Consider the following 7,512-nt stretch of genomic DNA (forward strand, 5'->3'; position numbering starts at 1 on the left):
CTCTTACCTTAATTCAGTCAGTAAAACATTTTGACTTTAAAATATGTAATGGATAATGTATAGCTTCGCATCGGGGTCCCGATCAGCCTGTCGGGGTTGTATTCGCTATAACAACCGCCTCGCTATACTTTATCCCGCTTATTACATGGCTACCTACCAAATAAATCAATAATTTGACAAAATATTGATTTAAAAAGGAGTTTATTGATTTATAAATTAATTTATTGCATCCGTCAAAGAACACCGTGTCAATGGCAACGCTCTGTTCTTCATGGCAACGGTGTGTTATACTTAGCAGCGGTCTGTTATCAAGAAATAACAGACTGCATTCTACATTAGAATTTAACCAAGACATGTAATAATATATTATAGTTAAGTTTGATAAAGCATATACTAAAATAGAATCTTATATTTAGCAACCAGCTGGTAAAACACCTGGTAAAACATAAAACAAATATAAAGACACTATTTGAAAAAGTGAAATAAGTTACACATTTTTGCATTGTACTGTTTGATATCCAATAACACAGAGGGCTGCACGACACATTGACATTGCAGCTTTCAGTGTTGCTGTGTGGACTGTTGGTGTTAACTATGATTAGGAAACTGGGATAAATTACAAATCAAACATTGCACAGCAGTATATGCTGTCAGAGCGGGCACAAATGATCAGAGCAAATTTGGGTCATGTTCTGAATGAATGCATGATGTGTATTGCACATATGCACATGCACAGATGAAAAACTAAAACGGGGCCTGCACTTCATCTGAACATTGAAACGCATGTCAAGTTTGTTTGATGGCAAATTAGTGTTGTTTATTGCCTCGGAATTAAGGCATGCTTGGACTCTGGTAGAGATGCGCTTGGATACTGAGCACTGCAGGGATAGGGGCAATTTAAGCACAATGGCATCCTATTTCCTCTGCCCTCGGCACATTACCCAGACTGAGAGATTCGCAAGTACTAAAATAAAGTGAGGAACTGCTTTAATGTTATCAACCAAATCGATTAATAAAGCGTGAAGTGACTCTTCCAAATAAAATGTCAAAGGTCATTTCCTATGCTTGTTTTTTCCTGCTGTCTGTCTTCGCTGGATCTGCACTGAGAGTTATTGTGAAATGCTGTTACTGAACAAAACCATCAATTATGACTCACTTGTCACACCAAATTAACATCTTCAAACGGAAGCATCCACTGCCTTTGCCACAGGCCAGTGCCCCCTGTGACCGATAATGTATTTTCATCAATGGTCAACTTGAAACTGCTTCCATTACTTTTTAAATATGTTTGGAGAAATACAGAAATAGATGACCCCCAAATTTACTTAAATAAGTCCCATTGAAAACACTGATACGAGAGGGGTCACCATGTCAGCAAATGACCTTTGACAGAGTGAGGAAACACTTGATAATGACAGAGTGAAAGCATAAATATTATAAAAATAGGTGCAACAAGCATTAAATTTACATTTGTCAGCTTTTGAGCTCATCTGTCATAAATCGCATGTTGTAAAAGAGACATTCAGATGAGAGCAGGGCATATAATATAATAACCCATGGCATCTCAACATACTAGACTATTTTACCTCAATGCAAACCAAACAATAAGAAGCAAATCTGTTATGCTTTATATGCACAAGTTAAAAAAGTTAAAAGTGTGCTCTGGAAAACCTTACCATATGTGTACAGTCTATAAATACAAGATTCATAACATGGCCTGAATCCATTCTTTATTTTTATGTCACAATGTTGACTTTTTATTATGAAATTCTTGACCCTACCTCTGGTGGAGCAAACACTTTTTTTCTATCTTGTGCTTTTTTGTCATTACAACTGTCAAATTTAATTGTCAGGTATCCTGGAATCAGTCAATTTGTGATTATCTATAGGCCTACTTAAAACATTCTTTAAACTGAGTCTTTAGGCTCAGTATTTGAGTATATTGTGCAAGCCTATGAAAGCACATGTTGCACCATAATAAAATGTAACATTTATATGGACTGTGGCTTAAATGGGATATAAAAGAGCACTAAAGGCATGAGGAATTAAGAGAGAACAAGTTCACTGCATTATTTGGAGCAAAATATGAATGATTAATCTGGCAGAATGAGTCATTCAATTATACAATGATTTTAATAATATCATCTTAATGAAACAAAATGTTTTAACATTTCTGTGTGCTGCTGTCAGACCGAACTGTAGTTAAATTAATCTAATAAACATGCATTTTCACTCTCTTTGCAAAGGCTGATAAAAAGTTATCGTCCTTTGATATTTAACCCATTCCACAGAAAACAGAGTGAAATTCCAGGTTCAATCCAGCAATTCCAGCTTTCATGGGGTTGTGCGCCACCACAGTGGTACGGTTTGTCACTGTTGTGGCTCAAACAAAGTAGCATCTAGTTTTAATATATCAGCAAATTTGACAACATTTCTACCAAGCAGTCCTTTTAATGTTACGCATAGTTAATGCTGAAGAATTTCTATTGTTTCCGAACAAACAATTTGACACTTAAAAACAGATGCAGTTAATCATAGACTTACTGAGGAGATGACAAATAAAATCGAGAAAAAAGAAAAATGACCAATTAAGGGAAAAGATAGTAAATGCTTGCAATGGTTGAATGTTTGGTTGAATAATTAAAAGAAATACCAAAATGAACACCAATCATTCACTTAAGCTTTTGATGGCTTATGCATAACACATTTCAAATTTTCCATAAAATGCCATTGAAAAACTGTTGCGCCTGTAAATATATTTTGTGTCACTAAGATGCCATGCTCAATGCGCTGAATTATTAAAGGTGGATATGTGGTTTAGCCTAAGCTTTCCAGAAAGCTGAAACTTTTTAAACAGACAGTGTTATCTTTCAGTATAGCCATTTGCCACATTTCTATTCTGCTATAACTCGCATTTATAGAGCATGTTACTTAAACCAATTACAGAGAATGAAGCTGGGCATGAGAGCAAAACAAACCACTGAGTGTAACACTACATGTGGCCTATTTATATATCAGACAGATATGTATGTAAAATGACATCAAACACAAATATGGTAAATATAAATGCTATTTACCTAGATTAAATATATTTGCATTGTCTAAATACGTTACAATTTCACAAAGAATGAGCACTCAGATTTTCAAAAGTGTGGATTAAAGCTTGTAAAACGCATTAACAAGCAAATAAATATAATTTTAGTAACTTTTCTCCTGCAAAAAGAAAGAATTCTGAATGAAATTCCAATCATTACAAAGGAGCCATATATAAGTTAAAATGTTAAGAGAATAATTTAACAGCATTTTTCACTTAATTGTAGTAAGAAATCATGAAGTTTGAAAGCAGTAAATGTGATTCCACTATTCACTGATAATAACAAATAAATAAAGATTAACAGATAAAAAAGATTAGATAACAAATAAAAAGCAGCAGTTTTAACAGTCACTCGCATACGGCCAAGACACTTAAATTGAAAGCCCATTAATCATCCCTTAATGCTGTTTGACCTGAATTCTGAAATAATTCATCAGTTGAATGGGTGGAATGACTTATAAAAAGGTGAGAGCGGGTTGTTCTCAGAATAATCTGCCCTGACATATGCAGACAGTGATATATAAATTTACAGGCACCTTTTCAGTGGACTAAATGCCCTTCATATCCAATCAGAAGGAGAGAGTACTGGAAACAGACTGGGGCTGGTTCACATTTGTTCTGCTGTGGCATGTGCTCTACATGCAGGATATGAGAAGCAGCTCTGTCGAGAGACTGAAATCTACCACAATAAATGTCAGGTCACTGGAACACAACCTGATGTCAAAAATACACATCTGACATCATGTCTGCTATACCTGTCCACAGGGGCAACCACATCCTGCAAGCATCCTTAAAGCCATCATGTGCCGCAAACACAGCATTATTCCTGCACACCCTCCTTAGACTTTCTATTTCTAGTCATCTTGCCCAAGAGCCATCTGTGGAGGCATGGTTCAGAGAGATGCGCCACTCATTTGAAGCGACTGTTTTATTCTCCATCTGATGCCAGTTTTGTTTGGGCCAGCGCAGCTGTGCTTTAATTTTCTGCAGGGCATGAGAGACTAAAAAAATAAAAATAAAAAGTATAAAGAGGGCTAAATCTGTTTGCTTTATTCAGCGTGTAAATGATTGTTAACATGGTGCGGGGACAATAAAAAGGGAGGCCTTAAGTGCTCAGTACTTGTGTGTCCAGAACGCTTGTATCGGCAGCCGACCTATTGCTTTGCGTTAATTATTCTGATCGCAGGACGTTCACAACTACCGATTCATAAGGATGTTATTAGATTCGGTAAATTAATTAGCATATATCGAGAAACATAAAGAGGCGCTCTTTTTTGTCCGTATTATGTGGGAAAAAATGCATTTCATATACATTTTTCTATTATGTTAGGCTACTACATGTTTTCAATTAATTAGGCTAATTAAAATTGACAATTGTTTGGTATGATATTGTATATTAGCCTATCTTAAAAAGCAGTGAAAAGATTTCAAATATTTTAATATTTCAAACACTTTAACAAATTAGCAAAGATTTATATTTGGAGTTAAATTTTCACTTAAATAAAAATTAAGTAATTTAGAGTAGCTACATGAAAATACATGAAAATGAAAAACATGAAAATGTAATAGGCTACAAAGCATATTAAAAAATATGACATTTAAATATAGCAACAAATCATACATCAGTCTGTTTTAAAATAGCCCACTTTAATGAAATGATCCTAGACACGTGCGTAGTGAAACATTTGATAGCCATAAATAACTCAAGAGATAATACACCAAACATGTTAAAAAAATATCCAAGAGTGTTCGACATGAAATTTGAGCCGGTCCTAACGGTTCTATGTTTATCATTCACGAGGGCAGTCTGAAAATCGAGACCTTAAACCTGAGTTAATTCAATTAGGCTACATTTAGCCCTGGGTTTGAAACGAATTTAATCAATGCACTTTTCTCTGAAAGTGAACTTTTGCACATGAACTAGAGAGTCTGCTCATTGCGAACTGAAAATGTGCACACACAAAAACAAAAACAAACAAACAAAAATTATTCCACATTCTACTGTGCTGGTAAATTTGCATTCAAACAATCTGACAAGTGAATGAGTCGTCAACATGGGCTTAAAAATCCGTATTTGCAAAGGGGAAAATATTATAAAAATAAGCTATGAGAACATTGAAATGTTTAATAAATAAATCACAATGATCAAAACTGATTTAAGTGGAAAATTAATGTCGTTAGCATTTAATTACACTCGTTAAAGCTTAATTGTAAATTAGCGATTAAATTAAAACATGATAAAAAATAATAAGTCGCAATATCAGTGGCAGTAGATATAGACTAGTTTCTATTGGCAGTAGAAATGCTCACCTCAGTATTGTTACAACTGCAAGCAACCAACCAACCAATGTGGTGCATTGCAGTCAGAAATCCAATTAAGCTCACATTTTCTTTTAATAAGTCAAATATCTGGTTGCGCTGGACTGAATGGTCACTTAGTTTCAGGCGATATAGATAGCGCAAGAATTTATATACGAAAGAACTTCAATGCAGCACCAGAAATAAATGCTCTATTAAATTTTATAAGGAACGCAGCTTTAGCTGACACCGTTTTATTACGTTCTTTATTTCCCCAATTTATTTACTAACGTTTTCAGCTAAAGTGCTGCCTTCCAATGCCACTGAATACAAACACTTGTGTACTAGGCTACTTTAAATAATCAAGGCGTCAAAATAATTGACAATCAAGCCATCGCAAAACACTCCACAGAAAAAAAAGAAAGAAAAAAAATCAGAAAATGAACCATAATTTGACACAAATTGCTGTGAGATATGCACTTTTATCGAATTACTCACAGCTGTTTCACTTTGTTGTATCAGTTCTGCATTAAACAGGGCCCTGCATATCGCCATTGCTGGAAATGGGTGTAATTTAGACAGGTTTGTTATCTTGACCAGGCTTCCCCTCAGCTTTTCATATGCTAATTTAATGCAATCGTACTTCAACATACTACACCATCACCATTAAGTTGCAAGCATGATGACGTACATATATAGACATTAAGCATGTTGGGCTGCGCAAAATCACACAATAAATGAGAAAACCGTTATTTAACCAACTTAAAATGATGGCTAGCAATTGTATGGCTGTGTTGTTTTGAAAAGAAACTTGGATAAAGAACACAGCCTATATGTAATACAAAATATATAGGCTACAAATTAATTTTAGCATTCAAATTAATAGACATCTCAAATCAAAAAAAAAAAAAAATGCTGACCTCGGGACTGCTCTTTTCTGTGGATTCGGATAAATTGGGTCTTAACCTCTAACTCAAGATAAAATGAAGAACCTGCAAAGGTCACAGGTGTTGTAAATGCATCGCTTAGTGGAGACTTCAAATAAACAAGAGTGAGGACTACAAATAATCGTTACAATAGGCTACCGCAGCAGAATAAAGGAGAAGAAGAGAATAGGCTACACTTAAAAACGACACGCACTTTTAGCTATAACAAGACATGAACCTATGACATCAAAAAGATTTTGTACGCACATGAACTTACTAAATGTTTAATTTGCATAATTAAATGACAAAAAGTGGATGTGTTCTTCATGACTGAAACTTTTGCAGGCCAAACTTGTTCGTCATCATAGTTTTAGGTTACTGCGTCAGGTTTTACTGCCACCTCGACCAAACATGTTTCTTCAGCAAGTTTTGTTATTCCAATAGAAAAATGTAAAAGCTAAAAACATGCGGGTTTTTTTTTTTTTTTTTTTTTTGGAAACTACACAATTTCATGCTGATTGTTAAATAAAAAGAGCTGGTGGCAGACCATACCAACAACGCTATAGGCTACACGAAACATTTTATAGCTAGTGTTTGCAAGAGCACCTTCATGACAATAAATGAGAATTAATTTAGTGAGGCTGTAGCCTGAATCTTTCTATCTAGAAAAAGTGTTACAGCAATCTATAGATTTAAAATATTTTATTCGGGTTTAATAGTAGGCCTATTGCTTTCAAATTGCATTAAGATATTTAAATTTACAATAAGGCATAGCTACGAAGTCGATCTTGATGGTGGCAAAGACATGATCAGACCTGATTAAAAAATAAAATAAAAATAAACGTCAAAGTGTGAAAATATATCTAACAGAAAATAAAACCATAAGATTCGAACAGTGAAACACATTAAACACAACAAACACATAATCCCATATAGAGCTCAAACTTGTTTCTTTGTTGCATTGCAGGATAAAGTCTTAGTTAAAAAGCATTGCGAATCAACCATTAAATTGCTCCCTCCGTTCTGCCCTTCACATTCAATCAGTTATACATTTCATATCCTAATGACATTAATGTCATGTGTTAAGTCCCCCCACATATTTCCAACAAAACATTTTTTTCTTCTTCTTAGCAAAGGTCTGACCTCACCCATTCATTTCATCTACATAATAACCGAGGAGAGGTCTTGACGTGC

Source organism: Phoxinus phoxinus (assembly GCF_949152265.1).
Source record: "Phoxinus phoxinus genome assembly, chromosome: 2".
Classification (NCBI taxonomy): domain Eukaryota; kingdom Metazoa; phylum Chordata; class Actinopteri; order Cypriniformes; family Leuciscidae; genus Phoxinus; species Phoxinus phoxinus.